The sequence below is a fragment of the Ascaphus truei genome, chromosome 18 (assembly GCF_040206685.1).
Source record: "Ascaphus truei isolate aAscTru1 chromosome 18, aAscTru1.hap1, whole genome shotgun sequence".
Taxonomy (NCBI): Eukaryota; Metazoa; Chordata; class Amphibia; order Anura; family Ascaphidae; genus Ascaphus; species Ascaphus truei.
In genome coordinates, this window is record NC_134500.1 from 18,068,947 (window position 1) to 18,081,124 (window position 12,178).

The window sequence follows — 12,178 nt, forward strand, 5'->3', positions numbered from 1 at the left end:
AAGGGCAAAATAGCACTGGGCGGCCAGGGGGGCTTGTCGTGTCTCACCTTATTATTTTCATTACTCTCACCCACCCTACTGCACCGAACCAAACTGATTTAAACAACCCTGATTTTTACCAGACTTGGTATTTATCAAGAACCCAGACCCCTAACACACAATGTAAAAGGGTTTAATAACCTTTGTAAAAGGGAGAGTTGCACTGTTGGACTACAATAGGAAAAAAAAGGAGACATTATCCTTTTACAGGAAACCCAGTTCCAACGGCACAAGGTCCCGAAATTGTGATGGACAATATCAGCAAGCACATCACTCTTCAGCCAAGGTCCAAGAAAGGGGAGTAACTATTTTATTTAACAGACGCATACCATCAGCGGTGGATTGGACGACCCGCCGGCCCCAGGCACCTGCATGTCGCGGCCGCCTCTTTGCTGCCCTCCTCCTCCTCCTGAATCGCAACGTCCAATGATGCCGCAGACTCCACCAACGTGATGTAACGTGACGTCATGATGCCATTTGACGGCGCAACGTCCCGTTGCCAGTGTGACATCACGTTGGTGGCGTCTGCGGCATCATTTGTCGCTGCAATTCGGAAGGAGGGTGGCAGTAAGGAGGGGGCCGCCACATGCAAGTGCCTTTGTACCAGGCCCGATAGGCCTGAAAGTGCGGCATCTGTATATGGGGGCGGATATTTCTGCCGCCCTGGGCCCGAGCCAGGACTAATGGGAAACCAGTCACTGCATACCATTCAAAACAGACCTAGTTAAAACAGACAAAGAAGGTAGATACCTGATCTTGGTAGGAACATTACATGGGCAGGACCATACCATCGCTAATGTATATGCTCCAAACGAAACAAAGCTCAACATTCTTCGCCAACCTTTTCAATACCCTGGGGGGTGGGGGTGGGGGGCAGGTGATGAGACATGGTCCTGGGAGGAGATTTTAATCTAGCGCTAAATCCAGATCTTGGCAGTTCAGGCACAGGCGAGATCCCCAATGTCAACTGCAGAAAGGCAGACAGAGCACTGACCAAAGGCTTTAAATCTCTATGGCTGGTAGACGCCTGGCGGGACCCGAAACCCACGGTTAAAGATGATTCCTTTTTCTCTACCCCCGTACCAATCCTAATTCCGGATAGATTATCTTTTATCTTTGGGCAAATGCCCAAAATTAGTTTCTGCCAAATCGCCACTAGAAGCAAACTGGCATCTCTCTGAATGTAGAGTGACATCCCGCACATATGCAAAATTAAGAATAACATTTGGTTCATCTGCGGGATGGAGAACATAAGGTGCCGGCTGAGGGACACGAGTCATAAATTCCAAAAACTCTGGCAGCCCTGGACCTCCCACACAGGCATTCCAGGACATACTTGAAAACGAGAGGTATCTCTCAATGTATTACTTCCTGGTAAAACATTTTTTATAAATAAATAAATAAAATTCCAGATCTAAATCCACCAACAATTCTAATCTAACTAGGCCGAAGATAACGTAATACCAGAGGAACCCTAGGTAGTTTACACACCTCTCTCCTAGGAAAAAGAACGTTCTCCTCCATATGAACAAGGTCTCGAGACTGAACCCCACATCTAAATATACCATCACTCTCTCCGCTAAAACCCCACGCGTACGATTGGGGAATGCTAGAAAATGAATATACAAAATGTCTGTATGTTCAGGAATATAACATGCTATAAAGCACTACACGAAATCAGAAGTGTTTAGACATTAGTTTGTCAGAATAATCAAGTGTTCCCCACACCCCTCACCCCTCACCGCGCCTCTTCACTCTTTCCTACCATTTTATTTTCTGCAATCCTCCCCCCTCCCCCTTTTTCCACACTCATTCGTGTATATGAAATTCTTTAATATTAAATTAATATTTATATTTCAGTTGGATGTTTTCCCTGCTCTGAAAACTGACAGTGCCTGTGTAATTGATACATTATTGTTACACATTCCCTTCTTACACTGCCAGTAGCTGGTTGCCTTGCCAACCTCTTTAATCCCCCTGGTTAAGTGGACTTTTCCATACTCCCCTGTCTGTATTCACAGGTAGCATAGTCCTGTCACTATTCCTGTGTGACAAACATTACTCACTTCCTTTTCCATCTTAAGCAGGCCGAGTTAGTACCTCTCATGCCATCTACCCCCTGTCAAGGCCATTCTGTTTTTACCTTCCCTTGATACAAAGCATTCCACATAGAGACGCACTCTCTTACCACTCCACAACATCTACAAGTACACTTTATTTGCTGTGACTTTCCCAATAAAGTTAAGAAAATACATAAGGACTTGTTGTGCTTTCAAAGAGGGATGAATTAAGCTATCTGGCCTCATTCACATCCTACACGTGACCCTGGTTCCACAACACTTATCTAATACTACAGAACGAGTAGTATTAGAACTGTAGTATTAAAACTATTAGAATTAGAACTAATTAGATTGTAAGCTCTTATGTCTGAAGCACACCTTCCCATTATGTATTATTTGTAATGTATATGATTGTCATGTGTATTATTGCTGTGAAGTGCCATGTACATTAATAGTGCTATATAAATAAAGATATACACACATCTTTTTTTATTTCATTTTTTTTAGATTACGGTATAAGATTTCACATGTTTTGCTGCACAATGAAAAAATACTGATCAATTTCTCAATGAAGTAGATAATCAAAATAAAAGTTCTATCAAATATTCTTTTGTGGGACAGCACTTCAGAAGGGCAACAGGGGCTATTCATTAAACTGTGATGCTGCCAATTGGGGCACTAGTGCAGTTCCCTGAAACTGCCGAGAGTAACCGTGTGAAACGATGATGACTTGGTTTGAAACACTGCAGTTAAAGCCACACCCAGCATTATTCGTGTCGGTTTTATAATCTCAGCATATAACTAAGAAATACTGAATTATACAAAATGATGCATAAATTATACAAAGCACTTCCTGGAAGAAAGGAGCCCCCCTGTTCTTCAGAGCTGGCAATCTAATGCAGGGCTGGTCAACTCCAGTCCTCAAGGGCCACCAACAGGTAAGGCCTTCAGGATATCCCTATTTCAGCGCATTTTGACTGGGCCACCTTTGCTGAAGCAGAGATATCCTAAAAAAAACTATCCTGTTGGTGGCCCATGAGCACTTGAGTTGGCAGCCCCTGAATGTATGATTGACCCATTCATAAGTTGCACCCAAAATAGCGAGTACATTTAAAATGCATTCGAAATGTGACTTTTTTTTTTTTTTAGGGATGAGGTTTGAACTTTTTATTTATCTCCGAGGAACAACAAAAAAAAATATTACACACTACAGCAGACAAACCCCAATAAGGATTATATCTGCTTTTAGATTTACATGGTAATATTTATTTTTCTCTGGGGATAGAACACAAGATGCGTACCAGTTGTGGAAATGTAATATCTTTTAAAAACATGAATATTTAGAACTACGGTTTTAGTACCGTGTCATAGGATAAAATGCACAACAGATTTACCATTTATTGCCATTTTTTCTATATTAAGCCATTTAACTCTGACTTAATATAAAAACTCTGTGTAGGTGTTAATAATAATAATTATAATAACAATAATTTGTTCTTGTTTAGCACTACTAGTTTTACGTAGCGCATTACAGAGACATTTTTGCAGACACAGTGCCTGCCCCATAGAGCTTACAATCTATGTTGTTGGTGTCTGAGGCACAGGGAGATAAAGTGACTTGCCCAAGGTCACAAGGAGCTGACACCGGGAATTGAACCAGGTTCCCCTGCTTTAAACTCAGTGACAGTGTCTTCACTCACTGAGCTGCTCCTTCAGCCTTAGGTGATGGTGCTTTCACATAAAAGCAACGTAACTGCACCATATCAAACGTGCAGAACAAAGTTTTTCTAGTATATATGTCAGACAGAAATGATCAACTTGAATTTAGAAGAGCGAATAGCATGGAAATGTGCAGAACAAACTTCGAGATGCAAGACGTCAATTAGTTGTCTGACAACTGATGCAGAACAAACAAATGTATACAGCCGTGCTGTTAAAGCTGGATTGAGCAGCTAGAACAAAGTTGCAAATTCATGAGACATAAGAAACTAAAAGGTTAGTAAATAAATGTAAAACCCAGCTAGCACCAGATACTTTTTCAGTTCAACTCACACAACCCACCATATGCAAAATAGAATTATTCAAATGCCTTTGTGCAGTAACATACATCTGTTTTATTACGTTCCTGGGAACGATTTTGATCCGCAATAAAAACTTCAGAAATTGTATTAGTTTCATATAAACTAATTTCAATAGCTGCAAGAAGCAATTCGAAGAGCAAGGCCCTTTGTACAAGCAATAAATATCATATTCTAACATAACGGTCTATTTTGTGTGTTCTGTTCCTTCAGGCAATTCAATTAGTTTTACTATATACATACACACAGCACCATGTGTGTGTAATTAAATATGTATGTATAAATATATATGTATATATCACACACACACACACAATTTAATAATATATAAAGATTAGTCATACCTTATTATGAGAGAGGGGATGATATTTTTTTCGGCAGTATGCTTCAGAATCCAAATGCAAGTATCCAAAAGTATTTTTTCACATCACATATCAGTAGCCAAAAAGTTAACTTCTGAGTTGCTGGTAAAAAACAAAACAAAGGGGGGGGAAGATAAAATATAAGAATATTTGATTTAGGAGCATTCAATAAAATGTACAGCAATGCACCAAAGCCATCTTACTGCAAAGTCCACCTAATTCCTCTCAGCAGTTTGTCATGTGGTTTTACTGACTGATCAAGTGATTTGCCTTTTTCCACAAGCTTAGCAATGCAATTAATCGTCTCATTGTACGTCGTCATCGGGCGGCTCCCATTCCATGCGCGGTGAGGCCGCCGCTCGCCCAGGGAAAGCTAGGACTTCCGTACAAACCAATGGGATTCAGAGGCGGTATTAAAACAAAAACACACTCAATGAGGCGAAGTGGCTTATTCTATAACGGCGACTGGGACGTTTGTAGCCAAAATTGCCCATTGAAGCCAATGAAGAATTTCACCCCCAAAGCGACTTGATTGGCCGCTTGTGAGCACATAGAACAGCGGTGGGCAATGCCAGTCAGGTAAGGTTTTCAGGATATCACTGCTTCAGCACAGGTGACTCAGTCAAAAACTGAGCCACCTGTGTCGATGCAGGAACTAATTGAGCCACCGGTGCTGAAGCAGGGGTACCCTGAAAACCTGACCTGTCGGTGGCCCTTGAGGACTGGAGTGGCCCACCCCTGCACTAGTGCATTGCAGACAAACGGGGTTACTTAGAATTAGCATTTGGTTTCCAGCTGCCAACATAATCCAAAACTGAATCAACTGCGCGAGTGATTATTAGCAGATACAAAATGGAACCTTGTGTTCCAATTATAATATTCTGTTCTGGTTCTATGGTCCGTTTATTCTAAGATCTATAGGGGAGGGATAACACACACACACATGAAATAAGCAAACAGGGCGTGGGAATGACCTGGGGTGTCTAAACGTTGAATGGTTTTCTTGTGCAAACAGAACGAAAGCAGACGGGATGTGGCATTGCAGAATTCAAAGGCAGTTGGACGTACGACAACTTGTGCAAATACTTCCCCATGTTTGGATAAAAGTCAGGTCAACTATTAAATCAAGAAAACACATTCTTTATCAAGCCAACTATACGCATTGTGAATCCGGAGCGTGGGAGGCTCGGGGAAAAGCGGAGGAAGTCCTGCACTTAAAGGGTAGTGGATCCATGGAACCGCATCCCAGCAGAGGTGATGGGAGTTTATATAAACAAATTGAAAACTGCTCGAGATTGACACAAGAGAATCCTACATATGAAAAGAAGCCATGGACAGAACGGGGCCTGAGCATTCATAGGAAGGTGGGCAGACTGGGAGGGTCAAGTGATCTCCATCGATGACGGATTGATGGCGTTATACCAGATGCCCACACTAAACTCTGCTGCATACATAGTTCTCCACAGTAGCCTCCTATTTCCCAAAGTGAAATATGTGGTCATTGTGAAACATGAAAATAAAAAATATATATTACAATAGTAATAATAATTAGTACAAATTCCAGACAGGCAGGTCCCTTCATCAACGAAAAAGAATTAAAATGTGCTTTAGTACAAAAGTAGTTGTTTTCTTAAACCCAATATGTCCGTTTACTGGGACTATGGTTTTTAAAGGAGCAAAGCAAGCCGGCAAAAAAATGTTTTAAGCTTTTTTTTTTAATATAGAATTGAAGGGGGGGTCTGCGGAGTTGAATGCCGGGGACACCCTACTTTCAAAGATACTTGCTGACATCCGTGTCAGCACGCAGGGCTTTAAAGTTTAAAGCTCCTGTGTCACATGGGCCAATAGGAAGCTGCACAGATGTCACGGTTTCCTATTGGTCCGCAGGGTGGGGTATCTCTGATGAGCCGATATATTGGGAACTCTGGAGAGCAGCTACCGTCACCTAATTCACAGGTAAGTATGTCCAGAAGCAGGGGGTCCCGGGGCTGAAATTAACAGGGTTCAGCTCCAGAGACCCCCTGCTTCAGCAGTATATATATATATATAGTCGCTAAAAATATCCCCCACCTTGAATTGCCTCCTTAAATGTACTATAAAGTAACACTGGAGTATGCGCTGCGTTACTCCTGGCAATGGAATCCCAACCTGCAACAATATTGCATCACATAAAATAGACATTTTCAACTGTTCCCTGCAACAAAGAGGCCAACTGTAATTTCACATCAAAACTCATAGGAAAGTGTTTTACTTCAGGGCAAATACAGATTAAACGCATTCTGGTGCATTAAAAAGCTGGTCATATGTCTCCATGATAAACAATGGCTCCTGTCTTATTTTGTTATTTTATTTTTAGATATAAATGTATGTTGAGAAGAAGTTACTGCAATAGACTGGGCAGTCCAGAGCTGTGCATCCTTTATAAAATAATAGACAATTATTTTCCTATCTGCATCAAGACAAATGAAAGAAGGTTCCCTCCTGTTTCCCCTTATCTCTGCAGTGGCCAACTCCAGTCCTCAAGGGCTACCAACAGGTCAGGTTTAATTTAAATGCCTTCGGGAAGCACGCAAAGCCTATGTTAAACTTGCGCCCCTGCAGATAATCTCACGTCCCCCCCAGTTTGCGCTCCCCTGGCTTAGTCAATGACTGAGTCACCTGTGCCGATGCAGGGATATCCCTAACACCTGGCCTGTTGGTGGCCCTTGAGGACTGGAGTTGGCCACCCCTGAGATAAGGGGCCACAGGAGGGAACCTTCTTTAAATTTGTCCTGATGCAGATAGACAATTATTTTCCTATTATTTTATAAAGTATGCACCGCTCTGGAGTACCCAGAGGACTCCTACCTTGAGGACTGGAGTTGGCCAGCGCTGCCTTCTCTCAAGCTGGCATTGAAAGGGTTAAACCAATTAAAAAAGGTTTGAAGAACTGCTCGGGTTACATCTGTGAAGGATTCTTGTTGGTCCAGTAAAAGGCATCAGGTAGATCAGTGGGGAGTAACGGGATACACTGTAGGGGTCGGTGTGTGGCCTTTGAGCCCTGCAGGTAGGAGATTATTCCTGCCCATTCCAGGACAGCTGATTAATCCTCTCCTGCGCATCACAGTGATCAGCAACTAGTGATCAGCACAGGAGCAGAGAGTATTTATCAGAACAGCGTCGTTAAGCAGCAGAAAGAGCGTGGAGAAGCTACCATCTGCGGCAGCTACATCCAAACTGCAAACTGGGGGGCGCGGGATTTTTCTGGGGGGTGGGGGGAGTACGGGCAGTTGCAGAGGCCCCGCGCTCTTCCCCAAGGCATTTAAATTAAATGCCAGGGGACCGCGCGAGGCCTCTGCAACCTGTACTTACCGGGATTCAGTCGGCTTCTACTTAGGTCATTTGACGCAGCGGGGTCGTGTGACGTGCCGGTCATTTGACGCCGAGTCACTCGGGATGGGGGGGCGTGAGCGCAGGGACCGAGACACAGAGGGCGCAGCCAAAAAAACTTTGCGCACCGCTGGGTTAATCTACCATGCCCTACCAATACATTACAGCCGGGGGGTGCAAAGTTTCTGAGCTGCGTCCCCGTCTGGCAGCCCCAGCACTCGCTCCCTCCCCCCCCCCCCCCTAGGACCCGGCATGAAATGTCGCCACGGGTCATGTGACATCACGTGGGCTACTAGAATAGCTACTTTTGCGCAAAAATGTGAGTTTGAGCTTTTTTGCAGCTCCCGTGCGAGGTGTTCGGCCAGGAGCCAGAAAATCGCAAAAACATCCTTTCCCCGCTCGATTTAACCAGCTCATCTAGGCTTTCTGAATAGCTGCCTAGCAACGTTTTGTGATAGCTGCTCAAGATCCTCGGTAAGTTGGTTATCGAAGCTACTAGAATAAGCCCCTATATGGTCTGTTCAAAGGCCCCAATGTATTTCACAGCTTTTGCAGCACAGTCTGGGTTAAACTGTGTAATACAGCAGGCATAAGCTTATAGGGAACCATGTTCAAATGGACGTGACGCAAATGGTGACACTGTGTGCTCATTTGCATGTCATTTCCCAGAATCCCCGGCTGTGGAAGCATATAGTGGAAGCACTGTATGCCAAGAGATAATGGGGAAAAGCAGCGCTGCAGACCTGTCTGAGACACGTGAATGTGCTCACAAAGGGTATTTTTATTTGCTTATGGTATTGTACAAACTGTAGACCTTGCTCGGGCTAAACTGGCAATTGTTGCACATTTTCCTGTAACAGTTTAGCCCTCAGTCCAATTTTGAGTGACGATATTCTCTCTTTCTAAAATGTGTTACGAGGAAGTGATACATCGAGAGCTACCTCTCGTTTTCAAGTATGTCCTGGGCACAGAGTTATGACGACAAATACATGGCCTCACGATCATCGAATATATCCCTGGGAAAACTGCACAGTAGAGAACGTTTCTTTGCACTTTGGCTCGCAAGCGACAGTACGGTACACCCGGAAAGCAACGGCGGAGAACATTCTATCCACGCCTACACTTCCATTACTCTTGTACATAGACAATACTTATTCACAAGGCAGCAAAACTTGTTTACTATTGTATGGCAGCTCACATAAGATTGCACACAATGTGTTGTGTTTTTAATCCCTTTGTATAGCTCCGTGTCAATGAATAAAGATGTAGAACAGTTGTCAATCATTTCTTTGTGTGTCAAAATCCAGGCTCGCTGGGTGTAGGCCGCCGATATTTTCGGTTGCTGGCAGGTGCAGCTCACAACAGGTGCAGCGCAGTCTTAAGAACTTTCGGGCCCTGTGCCAAGTGTAAATTGGGGGTGCACCTACAAAGGTCACATTTAAATACAAATGCAGTATGTTTTTATTGAACAACATTCAAAACTTTTATAGAAATTCTGCAAATATTACTGCACAGATTTTTTTTGCCTGTGTGTCTTTCTGTGTTTTTTGTTATTTATTTGCAAAGTCAAAAATATACTTTATAAAACCGAATTTGATGAGGTTATCCGATTCGATTGTCCTCAAGGAAAGCGCATTCAATCTCGGTTTGAAGCAGAAACTGCGGAGCTCGTCCTTAAGGAGATTGTGGCCGTCACAGTTTGTTGTGTCGTAATTGTTTTTTTTGTTGTGTGTTATTTATTTTATAACGCATTTTTGACAAAATCAATTAAACTGCCTATTCCATAAAAAAAAAAAAAATAATAGAAATATTATCTTTGAAAAACATTACACCAAAAAATTAAATTGTAAAATTGTAATGCTCAGAAAGGCCGGGGGTGCCCAGTTGGCAAACATCTTAAAATGGCACTGAACAGGTGTGTTGGGCAACTCTGTCGGGGCCTCCCTCTCTCGGCAAATATTCCTCCCAGGCCGTCACCCCTGCACCTTACCATGTCGCAAGATGGGCACCACGAAAGTCCACAGCCGCTGTGTCATGACATCACTTGCAGCTCTGAGTGGGCATTGCACCGTGTGACCACCATGACAGTCCATCTTGTCGTTTACCAAAGAAGTGCAGTTCCAGGGCTGCAGGCGACATCGCGACGGGAACCCAGCATCACGACGGGAACCCAGCATCACGACGGGAACCCAGCATCACGATGGGAACCCAGCATCACGACGGGAACCCAGCATCACGACGGGAACCCAGCATCACGACGGGAACCCAGCATCACGACGGGAACCCAGCATCACGACGGGAACCCAGCATCACGACGGGAACCCAGCATCACGACGGGAACCCAGCATCACGACGGGAACCCAGCATCACGACGGGAACCTAGCATCACGATGGGAACCCAGCATCACGACGGGAACCCAGCATCACAAAGCAGCAGCCACCCCCTGGAAGAGTGAAGTGCAAAGGCGCCGACCAACCAAAAAGTACCTTGTGCTGCGATAGGGAGACCACTACCGAGCCAAACTCAAGGTAGCCTGGTGGTCCTGGTTTGATCTGTGGTCTGCCTATTGAATACCTCCTGCTGTAGATGATTGAATGTAAAAGTTAGTCTGGAATTATCATTAACTGTGCGACACCCGCTTCTCATTATATTGAATATTAGCGGTAAGAAAACCTGTCCATGTGTTGTCCAGGGGCAACTACCCCCTTCATCCACTTCCTCTGACCCCAATAAACAGGCTATTCAAGTTTAACCCCTTTGTTGCCTTAGTGGCTAGCCACTAAGGTAATAGAGCTGTTTTTATTTTAATTTGAACAGTGTGCGTGAGCAGAGGGTATACAGAGCAGAATCACGTTGATTTCAGATCCAGGGACACCCTGATTCCCGAGATACTTTGCCCGTTATGGGGTGCCGGTATCCCCATGCAATGTTTAAATGTCCCGCATCACGTGACTGGGACATTTAAATACCGGCACCCCATCCCTAGCCTGTATCTCGGGAAGCAGGGGGTCCCCGGACCAGAAATCAACTCGGTTCTGCTCCGGAGACCCCCTGCTCACGCAAACTAGTATTCAAATTTTAATAAAAAACACTGCGATCGCCTGAGAGAGCCGTGCAGGGAGAGGCAGCTCTCTCTGTGCAGGGAGATCGCCTGCGAGAGCTGTGCAGGGAGAGGCAGCTCTCTCTGTGCAGGGAGATCGTCTGCGAGAGCTGTGCAGGGAGAGACGGCTCTCTCTGTGCAGGGAGATCGCCTGCGAGAGCTGTGCAGGGAGAGGCGGCTCTCTCTGTGCAGGGAGATCGCTTGCGAGAGCTGTGCAGGGAGAGGCGTCTCTCTCTGTGCAGGGAGATCGCCTGCGAGAGCTGTGCAGGGAGAGGGGTCTCTCTCTGTGCAGGGAGATCGCATGCGAGAGCTGTGCAGGGAGAGGCGGCTCTCTCTGTGAAGGGAGATCGCCTGCGAGAGGCGGGTCTCTCCGTGCAGGGAGATCGCCTGCGAGAGCTGTGCAGGGAGAGGCGTCTCTCTGCATGCAGGGAGATCGCCTGCGAGAGCTGTGCAGGGAGAGGCGGCTCTCTCTGTGCAGGGAGATCGCCTGCGAGAGCTATGCAGGGAGAGGCGTCTCTCTCTCTCTGTGCAGGGAGATCGCCTGCGAGAGCTGTGCAGGGAGAGGCGTCTTTCTCTGTGCAGGGAGATCGCCTGCGAGAGCTGTGCAGGGAGAGGCGTCTCTCTCCGTGCAGGGAGATCGCCTGCGAGAGCTGTGCAGGGAGAGGCGTCTCTCTCCGTGCAGGGAGATCGCCTGCGAGAGCTGTGCAGGGAGAGGCGTCTCTCTCCGTGCAGGGAGATCGCCTGCGAGAGCTGTGCAGGGAGAGGCGGCTCTCTCCGTGCAGGGAGATCGCCTGCGAGAGCTGTGCAGGGAGAGGCGGCTCTCTCTGTGCAGCTCAGATTGCGATAAAACCGCAGACGGGAGATCTCTGATGACTTTGGTGATACGCCGAACGGTTTTGGCATTTCCCCACCGCACGGCATGAGAGGGGTTCCGATTCTGAGTACAGTGATAACTCAAATTACAAACCGTTCGGCGGGAACATGCCAAACCTTGCGCGATGGCAGCAAACTCACCCAAGCTACTACAATAGACCCCATAGAATTCCTTATGTTGTTACACTGTCCCTTCTCCTTGAAGCCCCTGTCTCTGCTCTTCACAAAAAGTCATCAAGGACAGTTTCAATGTTGCAATCACTCAACTAAAATGTAAACCTCCATGTTCTATGCTC

General features: G+C 45.5%; 1 protein-coding gene across 3 annotated transcripts in view; it reads right to left on the reverse strand.

Annotated features, from left to right (window-relative positions):
• Window positions 1-12,178, reverse strand: part of RAB27A (RAB27A, member RAS oncogene family) — a 62,381-nt gene that overhangs the window by 41,874 nt on the left and 8,329 nt on the right. For 2 of the 3 annotated variants that reach the window (XM_075575730.1, XM_075575731.1), the window contains exon 2: window positions 4,522-4,641. The gene's annotated coding sequence lies outside the window, so the exon portion shown is untranslated. Of the gene's footprint in view, window positions 1-4,521; window positions 4,642-4,742; window positions 4,852-12,178 lie in introns of those variants that run through there. The other variant, XM_075575732.1, reaches the window with a different exon arrangement.